The 20,029-nt window shown below is 37.0% G+C and overlaps 1 protein-coding gene across 4 annotated transcripts in view; it reads left to right on the top strand.

The window, feature by feature from the left end:
- The window catches only part of LOC133653691 (synaptotagmin-2-like), a 164,228-nt gene that overhangs the window by 72,960 nt on the left and 71,239 nt on the right, over nt 1–20,029 (top strand). The gene's annotated exons all lie outside the window — the stretch shown is intronic.

Genomic DNA, 20,029 nt, shown 5'->3' with positions numbered 1-20,029 from the left:
ACCTGTCACATCAAGCCCTGACTTATTTTGAGTTTTTTGCTGTTTTCCTGAATCTTGTCTTGTGCTCCTATTTTGGTGGCTTTTTCTCTTTTTTTGGTATTTTCCTGTAGCAGTTTCATGTTTTCCTTTGAGTGATATTTCCCGCCTCTACTTTGTTTTAGCAATCAAGAATATTTCAGTTGTTTTTATCCTTTTTAGGTGGACCCCGACTTAAACAAGTTGAAAAACTTATTCGGGCGTTACCATTTAGTGGTCAATTGCACGGAATATGTACTGAACTGTGCAATCTACTGATACAAGTTTCAATCAATCAATCAATCAATTCTTTGTGGGGACATTGTTGATTGTCATGTCATGTTCGGAAGTACGGATGTGGACGCCGTCTTTGCTCCGCAGTAAGTCTTTGTTGTCGTCCAGCATTCTGTTTTTGTTTACTTTGTAGCCAGTTCAGTTTTAGTTTCGTTCTGCATAGCCATCCCTAAGCTTCAATGCCTTTTCTCAGGGGCACTCACCTTTTGTTTATTTTTGGTTCAAGCATTAGACACCTTTTTACCTGCACATTGCCCCACGCTGTTTCCGACATCTACAAAGCAATTAGCTAACGGCTGCCACCTACTGATATGGAAGAGTATTACACGGTTACTCTGCCGAGCTCTAGACAGCACCGACCCTCAACAACAACACAGAATATGCAGACTATATTTATTGGTTTGCAAAAAATATTTTTAACCCAAATAGGGGAAATTAGATAATCTCCCACGGCACAACAGACTGTATTTTACGGCACACTAGTGTGTCGCGGCACAGTAGTTGAAAAACACTGGTATAGAAAACATATACAACACAGGGTGCCAAGAAATATTTAAATAATGAACAAAACAAAACATGTTCTAGACCAAAGATCACTCCATCTTCTCTACTGCTCGCTAGTGTTACCATATCTGAGTTATTGTGTAGAAATATGGGGAAACAATTATAAAACTACACTTCATTCGATAACTGTGTTACAAAAGAGGTCAGTTAGAATAATACATCAGAGAACATTCAAACACTTTATTTATTGAATCAAACATTTGAGAATTCAATGATTTGGTGAATTTGAAAACAGCTAAAATTATTTACAAAGCACACTATAATCTGCTACTCAAGCATGTACAACAACTTTTCTCAACAAAAGAGGAGAAATAAATCCTTTGAGAAAAAATAATTTAAAACATTTGTATGTGCGTACAACATTTAAAAATTTAGTATATCAGTATGTGGAATTAAATTATGGAATGGATTAAGCAAAGAAGTCAAAACATGTACTAACCTGATGCAGTTTAAGAGGTTGTTCAAAAACAAAGTATTTACAAAGTATAAGGAAGAGTAACAATGATAATAATTGAAGATAAGATATGATTAATTTCTTTAAGTGAATCGTAACTGATTTAACTATGTATTTAGAAATCTGTGTATTTAGAAATCATTGATATTATTGTGTTACAAATTAGAAACAGGAAGTGAACATACTGTATGGTAAAAAACTCCAATGAAGTGAAAAAGGTGTATGATTGAATAAACTTTACTTCTTCCTACTCCTTTTCAAGCATGTTGTAAAGAGAAATGAACATATTTGATGCATCATATTGAAACTGCATTCATGTTGGAAATAAATGTCAACGAAACCAAACCAAACTTTGAAATTCAATTTCGACCCGAAGACATTGCGAGTGAGACGTGACATGGTGCTCGTTTACTTTTCCCCACACTTTTTTTCTTCTTTTTTTTTTACCTGGGTGAGGATTATCAAAAATTCATCATCTAACATGAACACAAGTTTTGTGCTAAAAGATATAAACATCCCATTAGTCGGCATCCCAATGAGAGCAGATATAGTACAGCAAATGCTTGTTTTATTATGTTCACGCTGTAGTTTGTATTTCTTTTTTTTTTTAGCACTAAGCAATACTGCTACATGATGCTCAGTGTTTCACTCGAGCTGGATCTGCTTATCACGAGGCGTCTAAAACTTGTAGCTCATCCTCCTTATAATCAGGCTAAAAAATATAAGCTTCTGGATAATCATTTGTTCCAAAGTGATCCTTGTTAGCTCTCATTAAGTCTGCCATGATTAGTAGTTGTTATTGTTAAAGGAAATAGTGAACTTTCTGATGTGCTCTGTGAAATTAATGCGCTGCTGTATGTCCAAAATAACCAAAATACGGTAAATATTACATTATTTTATAAATATGCCTATTACTACATTACATACTATATTTACTTGCAGCATGCATACGAAACATTGAGGAGGTTTTTAGAGCACTTCATAGGCGGAATAGATCAAATCCCGATTTCCTGTATTGTTAGCCAGCTATTGCTAGCTTTTAGTTACGATTTAGAATGGATAAAAAGAGCAAAGACGTGTGTTCTTGTCTCACATAAGGATTGAGAATGATAAAGCAAAATTCCCAAAAAAGAGCAGCTCCCCTATAAGGGTTCATATTATGATTTTTTTTTTTCTACATTTAAAAAACTTCCTTGAGGTCTACATAACATATAATGGTGGTTCTATGGTCAAAATTTTGCATAGATTTTCTTTTACAATTTTCTTTTCCATCTTTTAGCCGCTTTTTGACTGTTTCTTTAGAATGTGTCGTTTTGTGTGTGGTCTTATTTGTGCACTGAAGCCCTCCTCCATGCAGACCAAGCCCCCTTTGACTGCGTCTACACCCCGTCAGCTGTGTTGTAGTTTTTAGCGCGTCCATGCAAAGTGTACTGATAGATATACTACTTTGATCAGAAATGGCAACGGAGATGCATGTGCATGTACAAGCTAGTCTTCCCCACAAAAAGAAGATAAAGAACAATAAAGAACTTATTGACTACAACTTTGGACTACAACTGAAAAAATGGCACACTTGCACAAAGCTCTTCGGCAAACCTATACCGGGGGTCAGCAACCCGCGGCTCTTGAGCCGCATGCCGCTCTTTAGCGCCGCCCTCGTGGCTCCCTGGAGTATTTTTAAAAAAGGATTGAAAATGAAAAAAGTAATTATATAAATATTTTTTGTTTTGTGTTGGTATGTTTTTTGTTTGAAGACAAACATGACACAAACCCTCCCAATTGTTAGAAAGCCCACTGTTTAATATGTTTGTGTGTATGCTTCACTGATGAGAGTATTTGGTGAACATAATTTTGTCCTTCAAATTTCAGCGGTTCTTGAACTTACCATAGTGTGGACTGTGACGCAACAGTTTGTTTACATGTGAAACCTTCCACGCCTTCTTTGTCTCATTTTGTCCACCAAAAGTTTCATGCTGTGCGTGATTGCACAAAAGTGCACTTTGTTGATGTTATTGACTTGTTGGAGTGCTAATCAGGCTATTTAGGCGAGCTGTATGTATATATTGCATCATTATGCCTCATTTGAAGGTATATTTGAGCTCATTTAATTTCCTTTACTTTTATCTTTATATATCATTTAGTTTTGCATGTTTCATGACACATTATCTGTATGTAATATTGACTGCATTTCAGATAGTTGTTTGTGTGCCATGTTGTTCCAGACCACAGCAAACGTTACCGAGCTTGCCAAAGATTGTAATAAATCTATTAAAAGAAGACAGCCTGCCATTTCCTTTAACTTGGACACACACTTCCAGTGACGTGCGGTGAGGTTCATGGCTGGTGAGGCACTGACTTCATCACAGTCAGATTTACAAACATATGAACCCTAAAGAGTATCTTATTCACCATTTGATTGTCTCTGTTAACGGGTTATGTATAAAAGCTCATACCAGCATTCTTCCCTGCTTGGCACTCAGCACCAAGGGTTGGAATTGGGGGTTAAATCACCAAAAATGATTCCCGGGCGCGACAGCAGGCCAGCAGTTAGCCGAGTCCGCAATCCATGTTGAGGCACAACGCAGTGACTGGCTGCTGATCACCGCACCGTCTCTTCTCAGTATTTGAACGGCAAATGTGAAAATTCAGCGATTTTGAATAAAAATAATCTAAAACTGGTGAAGTTAAATGGAAAATAACTTTATAGTATAATCACTGGATACATATAACAATTTAATTAATTTTTTTTCTTTTTACATTTTTTTTCTTTCCATGATGGCACGTGAGGGCCCGCCTCACCTGCCTCCCCTGACTGCACGTCCCTGCACACTTCTATACCTTTGGCCATTAAAAGCCAGTCATTTCCAGGAGTTGTCTCACCTTCTGAGTAGCCTCTGATTTACTAATGGTTTCTAATGTGTAGAATAAATATTACATTTGAACATTTCTGTCAACGAAGATTTGCTTCAGCCTGCGACACATAGTCATTTTGATAGTAGGCTATTATAGCTAATATAGACACTTACATCATGTATTGTCTTCATTATAAGACTTTTATACGGCTTTTCAATTTTTGCGGCTCCAGACAGATTAGTTTTTTGTATTTTTGGTCCAATATGGCTCTTTCAACGTTTTGGGTTGCCGACCCCTGACCTATAACTTATATAGAGATGTCCGCTGATGAAACAAAGGCAAACAATGTCACAATTGTCTTAAATTCGAAATGACTCGTTTGGAGCATGTTTGGAAGAAGGCAAAAGGGTTTTATTAATATCACCGCTATGCCTCCATGGTTTGATTTACATTTTTCTGGACCTATGGGGATCCCATAGCCACAATAAAACAGGTACCAACAAGTAAGAAAAGTTAGTTTTGCATGACAGGATCTCTTTAATGCCCCACTCTGCTGGGTGTCCTCTCAGTGTGTGCACTCAGATCATTTCTATAATGATTCATTAAAATAGTTTTTTTAAAGAATGCATGCATTTGGTAATTTCTTGCTACTTGTGCCTTCTGTATTACTGCATCCAGGTCTCTTTTGTCACTAATCATGACAAATATATGAAAATGTCCATCACTTAAAATGTGTTTTTGTTTTTGCACTAATATTTCCATCCATCAATCCATTTATTTTCTATACCACTTGCCCTCATGAGCTGAAACAATTTTCAGCCGACTTTGGGCCAGAGGCGCAGTACAATCTATACTGGTCGCCGGCCTATCACGGGGGATATTGACAACTATCACTGCGTCCAGTTGCTGTCGCCCCAAACTCAAGCACACAGGGGGCAAACAAGCGCATTTGTGTCAGATTTTGTAAATGTTATTATAAAGTTCTTAAGATAGCACATCAAGAAAGGGCAAACAATTGTTGAAACAACCCAAAAAATGCAAAGCAAAGAATCTGCTGCTGAACCTGTCTTACTTGTCGGGTGTAGTCGAATCGACATGATCAAATTTGCAGTTGCTATGTCCACATCAACTTGTTACTAAATTACAAGCCTGTTCATTAGATTTATTTGCTTTTTTAATTCTCCAAAGATACACTATATTGCCAAAAGTATTTGGCCACCTGCCTTGAGTCACATATGAACTCGAAGTGCCATCCCATTCCTAACCCATAGGGTTCAATAATGATGTCGGTCCACCTTTTGCAGCTATTACAGCTTCAACTCTTCTGGGAAGGCTGTCCACAAGGTTGCGGAGTGTGTTAATAGGAATTTTCCACCATTTTTCCAAAGGCGCATTTCACACACTGATGTTGGTCAAGAAGGCCTGCCTCTCAGTCTCTGTTCTGATTAATCCCAAATGTGTTCTATCGAGTTCAGGTCAGGACTCTGTGCAGGCCAGTCAAGTTCATCCACACCAGACTCTGTCATCCATGTCTTTATGGACCTTACTTTATGCACTGGTGCACAGTCATGTTGGAAGAGGAAGGGACCGCTCCAAACTGTTCCCACAAGGTTGGGAGCATGGAATTGTCCAAAATGTTTTGTGTCAGGTTCAAACACTGATGACATCTATTAATCAGACAAGAAGCAAGGAATCATGCAGAGACAGAGTTCAATTTAGCTCATAAGGAGAACGCATGGAGCTGCACACTTAGTCACAGTCTCGCCCTACGCTCTAAGGTTCAGCTCCTGCGTCCCTCTATTTATTCAGGAGTTCCACAGTCAACAACACTAAGGCCGCCTCTAAAAGGAGTGGTCACATATATTATGCAAAGCAGGTCCAAGACGCACAATACGTGACGGAATGTGCTGGGGGCCATGTGATTTCGCCTTGTCCCCGCTTTGTCTGCGTGTTGTCATCTTAACTTCGTTGAGGTCCTTGAAGTCTCTGCTTCGTCTGCGTGCTGTCATCTTATCTTCGTTGAGGCTCTTGAAGTCCTTGGTTGTTAGCGGGCTAAAACAAAGATAACATCTGTGGTTGAGGCCACCCCTAAGACAAGAAGTTTTGTCCTTGCATAGTTTAGAAAAGTCTAACTTGAGCACAATAGCTAATAACTAAAGCAACTGACTTTAAGCATACAAAAGTTAGTGTGATAATATATACAGTACATAATTATTCTAACATTTTGGTATCCTGGAGCATTCAAAGTTCCTTTCACTGGAACTAAGGGGCCAAGCCCAACTCCTGAAAAACAACCCTGCACCATAATTCCTCCGCTGACCCGTCTCTGTCAGTTTATGTGGCCTACCACTATGTGGCTGAGTTGCTGTTGTTCCCAAACTCTTCCATTTTCTTATAATAAAGCCGACAGTTGACTTTGGAATATTTAGGAGCGAGGAAATTTCACGACTGGATTTGTTGCACAGGTGGCATCCTGACAGTTCCACGCTGGAAATCACTGAACTCCTGAGCGCGGCCCATTCTTTCACAAATGTTTGTAGAAACAGTCTCCATGCCTAAGTGCTTGATTTTGTACACCTGTGGCCGGGCCAAGTGATTAGGACACCTGATTGTCATCATTTGGATGGGTGGCCAAATATGTTTGGCATTATGGTGTACTTAGGTTCGAGCATTTTTCTTAAGAAACATTCACATGCTTTTTGTTGTTGTAAGGTGCTCATAGTGCAATGTTTAGCATCAAAAACCCATTGCTGAAAAGGAATAATAAACAAGATTAATATTTCTCTCGTAGGCTGCATATTCCATGGCAACGACATACTGTATGTATTCTTGACATGGCTAAATATTGTTGGAAACCAAACGTTGTTGGACAACAGGGAAGTAGCTAAACCTAACTAAACAATGAGACAAGACAAACCAATAAAGAGGTTTTAATAAGATTCTAATTTACATTTCACACACTTCCTTGTGGTAAACATAACCTGTAATGGTGGTGCTTTGGCCAAAATTGAGCATACATTTTACTTTATAGATCCATCTTAATGCCCCTTTTGGAGTGTCTCTTTAAAAAAGGACTGTCATCTTAGATGCAAATTCACCACTTGATACCTCTCGCCCTCCGCAATGTCAGACATGTTTGTACATTTTGAGGTATGCTTGTTGCGAGGTACTGAAAAATATAAATTAGAAGTATAAGCTAGTTTTTATCAGAAATGGCAACAGCAAAGGATTTTATCACCCATCCCCACAGTCTGACCTGACGAAAGCAAAGAAGCCTTGAAGTGTTAGCATCTCAAAGGTTAGTTTGTTAGTTTTCTCTTTCCACACAGTGCCATCAAGCTACAAGTATACAGGTACAAGTATATATTATAATGTCCGTCTCACTATCTTAAATGACATCCCTGCAAGAATATAGCATCGTTGAACAAACAATAGGTAGTGAAACTCTTGTATAATACTACATTACAAATTGTATTCTGTTATTTTGTGTCATACATAGTAGGCACTAAGGTTGTTCAGTACCAAAATGTATTTCAATACTTTTCCATACTTTTCAAAACAAAGGGTACCACAAAAAAAAGGAATTATCGGCTTTCTTTTAACATAAAATCTTATATACCGGTGTGTATATATATATATATATATATATATATATATATATATATATATATATATATATATATATATATATATATATATATATACACTACCGTTCAAAAGTTTGGGGGTCACCCAAACAATTTTGTGGAATAGCCTTCATTTCTAAGAACAAGAATAGACTATCGAGTGTCAGATGAAAGTTCTCTTTTTCTGGCCATTTTGAGCGTTTAATTGACCCCACAAATGTGATGCTCCAGAAACTCAATCTGCTCAAAGGAAGGTCAGTTTTGTAGCTTCTGTAACGAGCTAAACTGTTTTCAGATGTGTGAACATGATTGCACAAGGGTTTTTCTAATCATCAATTCGCCTTCTGAGCCAATGAGCAAACACATTGTACCATTAGAACACTGGAGTGATAGTTGCTGGAAATGGGCCTCTATACACCTATGTAGATATTGCACCAAAAACCAGACATTTGCAGCTAGAATAGTCATTTACCACATTAGCAATGTATAGAGTGTATTTCTTTAAAGTTAAGACTAGTTTAAAGTTATCTTCATTGAAAAGTACAGTGCTTTTCCTTCAAAAATAAGGAAATTTCAATGTGACCCCAAACTTTTGAACGGTAGTGTATATATATATATATATATATATATATATATATATATATATATATAGATATATATATATATATATATATATATATATATATATATATATATATATATATATATATATATATATATATATATATATATATATATATATATATATATTAGATATATTACACATACATTTCTTATTGCAATCAAAGAAAAAATGTGTCATAAAATAAAATAGTGAACATACGAGACAACTTGTCTTTTATTAGTAAGTAAACAAACAAAGGCTCCTAATTTAGTCTGCTGACGTATGCAGTAAAATATTGTATTATTTCCCATTCTAATATTTTGTCAAAATTATGAGGGACAAGCGGTAGAAAATGGACTATTAATCTACTTGTTCATTTACTGGTAATATCAGCTTACTTTCTGTTTTAACATGTTCTATCTACACTTCTGTTGAAATGTAATAATCACTTATTCTTCTGTTGTTTGCATACTTTACATAATATGTAAGTGATTTTGGTATCAATCCAATACCAATTAGTCACAGGGTCATATACTGGTCATACTTAAAGTTCTCCTGCGTCCATGGACCTATTTCCTGGGTTTATAAACAATAAAAAAAGACAAAAGGTTTTGCGATAATAAAGAAATATTGATCTAATCATTGTAGTATCGACTATATACAGCTCTTGTACTTGGTATAGTTAGTGTCAATGTCTGTGTAGATCTTCCCATGGCATTACATTCAGTAGTTAGCTTGCTGTTAGCAGTTAGCTAGTGTACGGTGTGTAGTGAAGCATGTTTAGCTATTCCTCTTCCTGCAGAGATGACACTCTTACGTTTTTTTGTTGCCATGGAGACGATGATTAGTGATTTATTTATCGTTACAGCCCAAACATTCACACCTATGGATAGGGATGGGCCATAATGCCTAAAATCTATATCGCAATATTTCATATACAGCCTCTTGCAATAACAATATGCATCACAATATATATTATTTGGCATATAAATGTTGATATAATAATTTCTAAACAGGTTACAAAGGCACCTAATTTGGCTGCTGCCGTAAGCAATAACATATTGCGTGATTATTTTCTCAAAACTATTGTTAATCTACTGTTAATTTACCGTTAATAGCTGGTTATTTTCTGTTGTAACAAGTTTCGGTATTGATCCACTGGTTATTGATCCAATACCAAGTGTTGGGGCAGTATTGTTTGTACGGTACCAATGCTGAAACTGACGCCTAAAATGTTCAAGATCATTGAATGATTGCCTGATAATCAGTTAAAAAAACAAGATGGCGATATAACAATATCAAATAAATATTTGATACAAATCGTTTGATTCCTGCCCTTAAAGCCCTCCTGTGTCCAGGGACTTATTTCCTGAGTTTTGTTGTTATGTTTTTCTTATTTGTCATAATGACAAAAGTATCAAAATAACGACCTAATCGTCGTAGTAATGACAATATTCGGTGATGTCATTTTTTTTAAAGGGAGTACACTGTGGAATACTTTACCTCTTTCTCTCAGATAATGCTCCAGTTTGGCAAATTTTAAAAGCAATTTTAAAGTTTGGCTTAGGGCAAACCAGAGTTGTTACCATGTTTAAATACGTCAATATTTCTATGCTTACATAGTAAAAGATGTGTATACTATTTTGGTGCAATTTTCTATGCGTAAACACATCTGTTAATGCTAACTACTTGTGCAATAGGGCTATGTTAGGCTGACCATATTCTGAAATCCCAAAAAGAGGACACATATATGAGTGCCAAGGCGGGCAGCACGCCAAGGCCGGGACTAGGTGAAAATTTGCCAATGATACTCGAACTTGCTTTATAAATAATATATTTATTTAAATAAAGCATTTTTTTCTCCTCTGTTGACAGCAGTGTTGGCGCTAGGAATTTTCAAAATGGGGTCCCATGAACCCCATCAAGTCATAAAAATGGGGTCCCCCAGTAAATTTTTAGGGTCCCACTTTTTTGTAAGTGTTTTGAAAACAAATGACAAATGTATGCATTATCCTGTTATATCTCACATTCTATATTGTGTTTTGGAAAAAGTTTGTCATAAACGTTACTTAATTCATAAAAAAAAATAATAAAAAAGAAAACAAATTTGTATACATATGTAAATGTATTCAATTATAAACATTCATTCACTTTCTTCTTTCCTTCATGGATCTAAACTTTACCGCTGCTGGTAGTTTTTTCTATGTTTTTATTTAATAAGTTGTAGGTGTATTTATTTCAGTATAAAAGTGTAAAAAGTGTTTTGCTTGGGTCATGAAATGATGATAATGGTGTGCCAGGGCATACATACATTTTATATTTAACGCTTAAATACCTGGAGTCTACATCAACTTCAGATCTATTCCTCATTTCAAAATGTTTTAGGTTTTTTTATGTTGTTTTTTTGTTTGTTTGGTTTCCGCCCTTTTTTGTCAAACAAAACTGTTTTTAATGGCAAACACACAAAATATGCAAAATCTTCCACCAAAAATATTTTTCAAAGTGGAATATTTGATGTGACGTAATTGGAACCTTGGATAGGTCAAGAATTCATAATAACATTGATTTTGATTCAATATTATGTTTTGAGCAATGAAAAAAAACAGCTTTCTTTTATTAGTCAACATTGCAACTTTTTCTAAATAACATTTCACCTTTAAGCTTTTTTATCTCACTTTTGTTATGTTTTTGTTTATTTTAATAGTATTTTTAGAATGTGCCATGGGCTTTTAAAACATTAGCTGTGGGCCGCAAATGGGCTCCGGGGCACACTTTTGACACCCCTGCTATAGATAATAAAAAATAAAATCTGATAAATCTATTGATAAAAAGCAGAGCCTGGGGACGCATGCGCGTTTATCATAACTCTCTCGCTCTCTCTGTCTCTGCCCCTCCCTCACGAATGCTGCTGCGCACACCTTCACAATTTGTTTTGTTTTTAACCCCTTCTTAACCCTGAACGTACATTTAAAATACACTCAACCCTAACTCAAAATGCCGGACATTTGAGGCATTTAAGAAACTCCGCCCGGAAAGCCCGGACAGCCCCGCAAAAGAGGACATGTCCGGGGAAAAGAGGACGTATGGTCAGTCTAGGCTATGTGCAATACTAACTTGAACTTACTGTATGCAATAATTCAGCACACTTGCACTATAGCACTTCTTCATCCGCCTTATGCACTTAAACTATTATGGTGACTTTATTATTGATCTGTCTGTCCTGAGCTGAGGTCATGCAGCAACTTACTGTTTTATATGGGTCTCCATCTTTGTAAACATTTTATTATTATACCTGAAGTCTGTGTATTTTATTGTACTGATTATGTCTGATGTTAGCGTTGTCAAACTTATCTTTTTTTGGACTTTATTGTCTACATCTGATTCTATGTATTTTATTGTATTGTTTGTTTGATTTTGGTGCTATCTTATTTGTCTGTTTTTTATGAACTTTGTGTATACCTTTAACCGGCTGGGGACTACAGATGGAAATTAGCCTTTGGCACAATCTGGCACATTTACATGTTGTATGTTCATTAATGTGCATTGTCCCATGCAGTGTATATCAATATTTTGGCACCGTTACTGGTACTAAAAATTTTTCTGTACTTTTCTGTACTTTTCAAATAAAGGGGACCACAAAAAAAATTGCATTTTTGGTTTTATTTTAACAACTAATCTTATGGTACAATATATACTGTATATGTTTAATATTGCAGTTAAGTCCTTAAATAAAATAGTGAACATACAAAACAACTTCTCTTCTAGTAGTAAGTAAACAAACAAAGACTCCTAATTAGTTTGCTGACGTATGCAGCAACATATTGTATGATTTATCATTCTATTATTTTGTCAAAATTATTAAGGTCAAGTGGTAGAAAATGAATTATTAATCTACTTGTTCATTTCTGTTAATATCTGCTTACTTTCTCTTTTAACATGTTCTATCTACACTTCTGTTAAAATGTAATATCCACGTATTCTTGTGTTGTTTGATACTTTACATTAGTTTTGGATGATACCACAAATGTAGGTATCAATCTGAGACCAAGTAGTTACAAGATCATACATTGGGCATTTTCAAAGTCCTCATGTGTCCACGGACATAGTTCCTGAGTTTATAAACATTATATGATTTTTTTTTAAATATCGACGTAATCATAGTAGTATCGACTTGATCAGTGGCCTAGTGGTTGGAGTGTCCACCCTGAGATCGATAGGTTGTGAGTTCAAACCCTGGCCAAGTCATACCAAAGACTATAACAATGGGACCCATTATCTCCCTGCTTGGCACTCAGCATCAAGGGTTGGAATTGGGGGTTAAATCACCAAAAATGATTCCCGGGTGCGGCCACCGCTGCTGCTCACTGCTCCCCTCACCTCCCAGGGGGTGATCAAGGGTGATGGGTCAAATGCAGAGAATAATTTCGCCACACCTAGTATGTGTGTGAAAATCATTGGTACTTTAACTTTAACTTAATTTTTGATACGTGCCTGTTCATGATATCATTACAGTGGATGTTAGGTGTAGATCCAGCAATGGCGTTTGTTTACATTTTGATGCCGGTGAGCAGTGAAGCATGTTTAGCTATTCCTCGTCCTGCAGGTGTGATACTTGTAAGAAACTTACTTTATTTGTCGCCATGGAGACCAGGATTAGTGATTTAGAAGTAGCTAAAACACTGCCGACGGCGGATGGACGTTAGCCGCTAGCTAGCTAGCCATGTCTTAAAGCACCTCTTCCTGAGGGTGTTTCCGTGTTATAACTTCAACGTTATCGTTAGTTTTTACACCAAAATGCGTCCGTTCTCCCTTTTCTGTCTACACACTGTGTCTGCTTGTAAGTACTCTGTGATTGTGTGCCGCCGAACATGCTCGTCTGCTCGTAAACCAGGAATGTCATGACGTGACTTCGACGCGGGGGTTGCGGGGCCGGTACATTTCAGAGACGGTATCGTACCGCAAAATGATTAATTAGTATCGCGGTACTATACTAATACCGGTATACCATACAACCCTAGTCCCATGTCACACATAAAGTGTCAGTATCAGTATACCTCATTCATTACTGTTGGTATTCGTATTGTTCCAACCACCATCGTTTACATTCATGCGCCTTACTTTAGTGGTTAGCATTGTGTCCTCTTACTATTCCTCGTCTGCACTGCGGAGGGACATTAGCCGCTTGCGAGGAGGCCACATTGAGGACGCGTTTGTTGGCTTGCCAACTGTCAAATTTGCGGGACACGGTTAGAATGTGTCATGAAACATACATTATCATCATCATCATTTGAGGATAGTATTAAAATCTCGATCATTGACCAAAGTTATATAATTTATATTGTTCATATCGCACAACACAACCTATGGACATGTATTTTTAGGATGTAAGAGAAAGTCAAAGTTCCTCGAGAAAACCCACATACGGGGATAATGCACAAACTCCCCAAAGATATGCCTGGGCGAAGATTCAAAGTTTCGATTTCCTGTGTGGCCAACATGCTAACCACTTGGCCAACATGCTAACCACTTGTCCACCATGCAGCCACACTAATAACTAAGAAAAAAAAATATTTTTAATTTCTGGTGTCACACATTTTTATTAAATACTCAATTAGTTGTTTGAAAGTCATTTGCTAACTTTTCCCCACATTGTTTAATATTCTTGACTGGTTGTACTGTCACTTTAAATACATTTCAGAATACACTCTACAGTGTATCACAAAACACAGTGACAATATTTTGATCCACAAAGCACATTGCTGAATTTATGAATAAGGATGAGCCATACATTTCCAAAGGACAGTTTTTGGCTTGTTATCCCTGTTTCCTTTTTGACACAGTTGGACAGAAAACTACTTATAAATAAACTACTGCATTTGAATGTGTTCATGATCCACTTACAGACTTAACAGATAAACAATCTCCTGATGATTAGCAATTTTCAATTTAAGGAGCTGATTCCTTCTATTGGCATGCACATATTGAACTTATCTATCCCAAGATGTACAGTATTTCATTTTAAAATGGAGTAATGAATCCAGTGAGTCATGAAATTGATGGTTTTGCCTTAGGAGAAAGTAGGGCCAATGTTCTGCAAAAGAACAGAAGAACGCTATACAGCAATAACGCTATATTGCCACTCCTGTCAGCAGTTCCTAGCAATCACAGTAAAAACCACATTAGACTTTAGACAGCACTTTGAAAGGATGTTGGTAATTTACAAGATATGATGACGCACATAAGGTGGCCGTCAGGGGCAGCTCTTACCAGAGGCGGCGGACCCGAGGAATACACATTTTGAAACACATGATCAGGATGCCCAAATAAAGTTGGAGGAATGAAGAGGTACATTTTTACCATCGCCAGGAGGTTACAGTTAGAAGGGGATTACATGGCCTCATTTGTCGCGGTTTAGCGGACACATGGAACTTGACGACTTGGGGGTTGCACGATCCACTCTAGCCGCCGGATGGCAGTAGAGTGTTGAATATCTTAAAAATGTGTGTTGTGGCAAGTTCAACTTCGACCGCAGCGTCAGTTGCTGTGTAAAGTGGCACTTTCTATCATTTTCAGTACACTGCATTGCAAAATGATGAACCCCTTACGCTTACAAGAGATCCCCTCCCTACTCTATGCATTCGCCGGTTGTCGTTTTTTTGTCTGCCTGTTTGTTTGTTAGTTAGTTGGCAACATAGCTCTAAAAGTTAAAGACATATTTGGAGGAAACTTTCAGAAAATGTCTGAAATGGGATGAGGAATAAGTGGATTGGATTCAGGTTTTTGTTTATTTTCTATTGGGAGACAGGGTCTGGCAGAAAACCAGTGGTCCCCAACCTTTTTGTAGCTGCGGACCGGTCAACGCGACCGGTGGGGGGGGGGGTGTATTTAAAAATTTTTTTTTTTTTTTTACATAATTAAATACAATCATGTGTGCTTACGGACTGTATCCCTGCAGACTGTATTGATCTATATTGATATATAATGTATATAGTGTGTATATGTTGATTTCATTAAAAAAAAAAAAATATATATATATATATATTTTTTTTTTTAATTTCTTGTGCGGCCCGGTACCAATCGGTCGGCCCGGTGGTTGGGGACCACTGAATTAAACCATATCCAATTGTATTTACAATCCGCAAAGTATGTGAAAATACCGTCTAAACATCACAAAATGCCAAAAATTCAGTCAGCCATTTTGAATATTCCGCTTGGAACGTCTTCGGTAATTTCCGTAGATTGACGTCACTGGAGTAACACTTGTGCACTCTGACCATAGTATCAGAAATACGCAAAAATTTGATAGCGATGTACTGTTTATCATTCACAATCTTCATATAAGACATGTACACATATGCTGCGATGAGGTGGCGACTTGTCCAGGGTGTACCCCGCCTTCCACCCGAATGCAGCTGAGATAGGCTCCAGCACCCCCCGCGACCCCGAAAGGGACAAGCGGTATAAAATGGAAGGATGTACACATATGTTTTTCTTTTTTAATGCATTTTAAATCGTAAATAAATAAATACATAAAAAGTCTGCTAACAATGTAGTCAATGGGGGCTCTCTATTTTGCCCACAAAACCCTCTATCTAAATATATGGTTATTTGGCTATTTACCCGCCAACAATACCGTATATGCATATCATGACCTGAAGATTAACCAAATATTAGCGATTTTGTCATTATAAGCGCTAACGCGGACAGACTAATTTTTAGCGGCGGATAGATAGCAAAGAGCTAAGTAGCCCTCTGCTGCTTCACTGTAAACTGGCCGCAATGTCCTACGGCTCCTGCATCATCACGTCTCGACTTGTCAAAGTTATTTTAGATTATAAATCATGACTCTCTACTGGATATTTGGAGGATTTAGCCGTGAATCTAGAAGCTGTTCATCTGTGACATTCAATTTATACCAGGAGATGGAGACAACACACGCAACCGAAGACAGTCTCTGCAGGGAGACTTTTCCTTGTTAAACCTTTGTGTGCAGCATGATTAATTCTTCATTCAAACAGAAATATATAGACATCCTATTTCTTGTTTAGCACTTAGCAATACTGCTACCTGATGCTTTGTGTTTCACTAAAGCTGTATCTGTTTAGCAGAGCTTTTAAAACTTGTAGCTCATCCTCATTATATTTAGGATCAACAATATAAAGTTCTGGATGATCATTTTCTCCAAGGTTATCATTGTTGGCTCTCGCAAAGTCTGCATGATTTGCATTGTTGTTGGTGATAAAGGGATCTGTGGTGCCTACCTCTACGTCACGCAGCGACGTGACTGGCTTTCTCATTAGCTCTCAAAATAGCTTGGGAATCTCTGAGATTGATACTATTTTGATCATATCTATTTACTCGCAAACTTTGCCAGTCTTTCGGTGTCATACACCAGACATATATGATAATAGCTTCAATATAGCGGCAAATTATAGACAAATATTCCTCAGATCTGGCGCTCCTGGTAGCCTGGCTAACTTCTCAATCAATCAATCAATGTTTATTTATATAGCCCTAAATCACAAGTGTCTCAAAGGGCTGCACAAGCCACAATGACATCCGCGGTACAGAGCCCACATAAGGGCAAGGAAAAACTCACAACCCCAATGGGACGTCGATGTGAATGACTATAAGAAACCTTGGGGAGGACCGCATATGTGGGTGACCCCCCTCTTGTTGCAGCATTGTTTGTCATGCATGTGTTTTGGGGTATTGTGCGTGTTTTTGGCTTTTGCAGCATTTTTATTTTGCATTTGTTTTTGATCCTGCATTGTTTATGTGCTATATTGCTTCATTTTTTTATTTCCAGCATTTTTCTGCTGCATGTGTTTTATGGCGTTTGTGTGTTTTTGGTTTCAAATCATTTCTGTGTTTGTACATTGCGGTGCCTTTGTCGGCCACAGTACATACAGTATAGATGTCTCGTGAACTGTAGTTGCAGAAACGTAAATTAGTAAAAAGTTATCCTAAAATTTTTTTCGGCACATAGTATTATTTTTGTCAAGGCCTGGGCTGATAACAAATTTTGCTGATAGACAATATTATTGTCAGTATTATTTTGAGACTAAATTAAGCACTAGCGTAATCATAATATGTATAATAATAATGACAATAATATTAATAATAGTGATAAAACAATAATAATATTAATAATATGCAAGTAACCCTTTCAATGCAATTAACTTCTATTTGTCTTTACTACATTTTAAAGTTGTTATTGAAAGGTCAATAACTTCCAATTATCGTAAATAAGTAAACAAACAATACTAATAAAATGGGCTTTCAACCTCTGTTAGCATAAATTGCACTTCAATAAATATTGAACATCTTGAAGTGCAGTTTTTACCCCCTTTGAAAAAAACTGTGTTGTTGTATGTTTTTTTTTCAATGTATTTTTTGCCATCTCTTTTTAACAAATTTGACATAGTGGCTCATTCGTCCTTGTTGATAAACTAATCTTGTTTAAGCCAAAATATTCCCAAAACGGGACATTTGCCTTTGCAAACATTTTATTTATTTATTTTTGTGTTACTTTGCGGTGCTTTTTACCTTATTCTGCTATTGAATGTTTGCGCTGAAGTGCCGAGAGTAATACACAGATTGAAACCTCTCGCACCCAATTTTGAAGCAAGAGACAAAAAAAACAAACACACTTGTTTTTACAAGGCAATTCATCCATCAATATAAATTCATCAAAGTCATCGACTTAATTTTCATTTATCGTTTAGTTAATTGACTTATTGATTATCAGCCCAGGCTTAGCACTGTCTACGTACTGCGTTGACATTTTGGGAAAATTCTATGAAGCAACACCACAGTAAATTAGCTTGCTATTTCTACTACTTTACAAGGTTTAAAATTGTTATGATTTCCACAAACCATTTGTATTGTTCTTTGTACAGAAAGATCCAGTGAGTTAAAGGATTTTCCAGTTTGGTCAATATTTGTTTTACCTTGATACATACTTATAAAGCATGAAAGCTATTATTGTTTATGTGGATGGGTTTTACGTTTTAGCAAGCAGATTGACTCTTGATAGAGTTTAGACTTTTTGTTTAGGTTTTGACATACAGTCGTGGTCAAAAGTTCACATACACTTGCATAATGTCATGGCTGTCTTGAGTATCCAACAATTTCTACAACTTGTGTTTTTTTGTGATGAGTGATTGGAGCACATACTTGTTTGTCACAAAAAACATTCATGAAGTTTGGTTCTTTTATGAATTTATTATGGGTCTACTGAAAATGTGACCAAATCTTTCACTGCAAATATTAAAGTTTCACTGCAATAAGGTGCTTTTGGTAGCCATCCACAAGCTTCTGGCAAGCTTCTGGTTGAATATTTGACCACTCCTCTTGACAAAATTGGTGCAGTTCAGCTAAATGTGTTGGTTTTCTGACATGGACTTATTTCTTCAGCATTGTCCACACATTTAAGTCAGGACTTTGGGAAGGCCTTTCTAAAATCTTAATTCTAGCCTGATTTAGCCATTCCTTTACCACTTTTGACGTGTGTTTGGGGTCATTGTCCTGTTGGAACACCCAACTGCGCCCAAGACCCAACCCCCGGGCTGATGATTTTAGGTTGTCCTGAAGAAATTGGAGGTAATCTTCCTTTTTCATTGTCCCATTTACTCTCTGTAAAGCACCAGTTCCATTGGCAGCAAAACAGGCCAAGAGCATAATACTACCACCACCATGCTTGACGGTAGGGATGGTGTTTTTGGGATTAAAGGACTCACCTTTTCTCCTCCAAACATATTGCTGGGTATTGTGGTCAAACAGCTCAATTTGTGTTTCATCTGACATCACATGGACAAAGATGAGACCCTCTGGAGGAAAGTTATGTGGTCAGATGAAACAGAAATTGAGTATAATGTGTCTATAATATTGCTATAACTATACCTCTGCATAATATTGTGAGTTTTTATTATTATATTGTTATTATTAACATTAAGGGAAACAACACACCGGTCTTTCCTCGTCTCGCACCGTGGTTACAGTGAAGCCAAGTGCTACATACGCTTCATCATATTCTTGTACGGCAAAAAAAGCATGTTCCCCGCGGTCACATGCGCCCCCCACCCCCTGCCATCGCAATGCCCCAGGGGGGGCCTGCCCCACTATTTAAGAAGGACTGCACCAGCATAACACAAAATTAATGGACTAACTGATAGCATTCGGAATTAATTCACTCCCCTGCAGCTTTGTGATTTATGACTTAATGTTTGCAACGCTGACACAGCTATCAATATTTTGCCCTCTATGCTAATTATTTTTTCTGCACCAAGGTTCTGCACTAAATTGAAAGTATATATATTTTTAATTTTATTTCAGGACCAAGTTAATGTCAACAGTTGTGAACTCTAACTGTGACTGTTACAGTATGTTTGCATTACCATAATTGGGTTTTGTATCAGCACGAATATGTAAGAATGGAATCTTCTATTCTAATCACAGGGTTTATCGTTTCTTAATTTAAATTTTTTTAACACTAAAAGTTTCAGGAAACACAAGATACATATTTATGAAACCTACCCGGGGATTCAACTGTTACAACGTTTCTGTGTAGGATCTGTGGTCTCTTCCTTTATAATTATAACGCTGATGTTCCTAACT

This window comes from Entelurus aequoreus, linkage group LG07 (assembly GCF_033978785.1).
Source record: "Entelurus aequoreus isolate RoL-2023_Sb linkage group LG07, RoL_Eaeq_v1.1, whole genome shotgun sequence".
Lineage (NCBI taxonomy): Eukaryota > Metazoa > Chordata > Actinopteri > Syngnathiformes > Syngnathidae > Entelurus > Entelurus aequoreus.
This window is presented reverse-complemented; position numbering and strand designations above follow the sequence as displayed.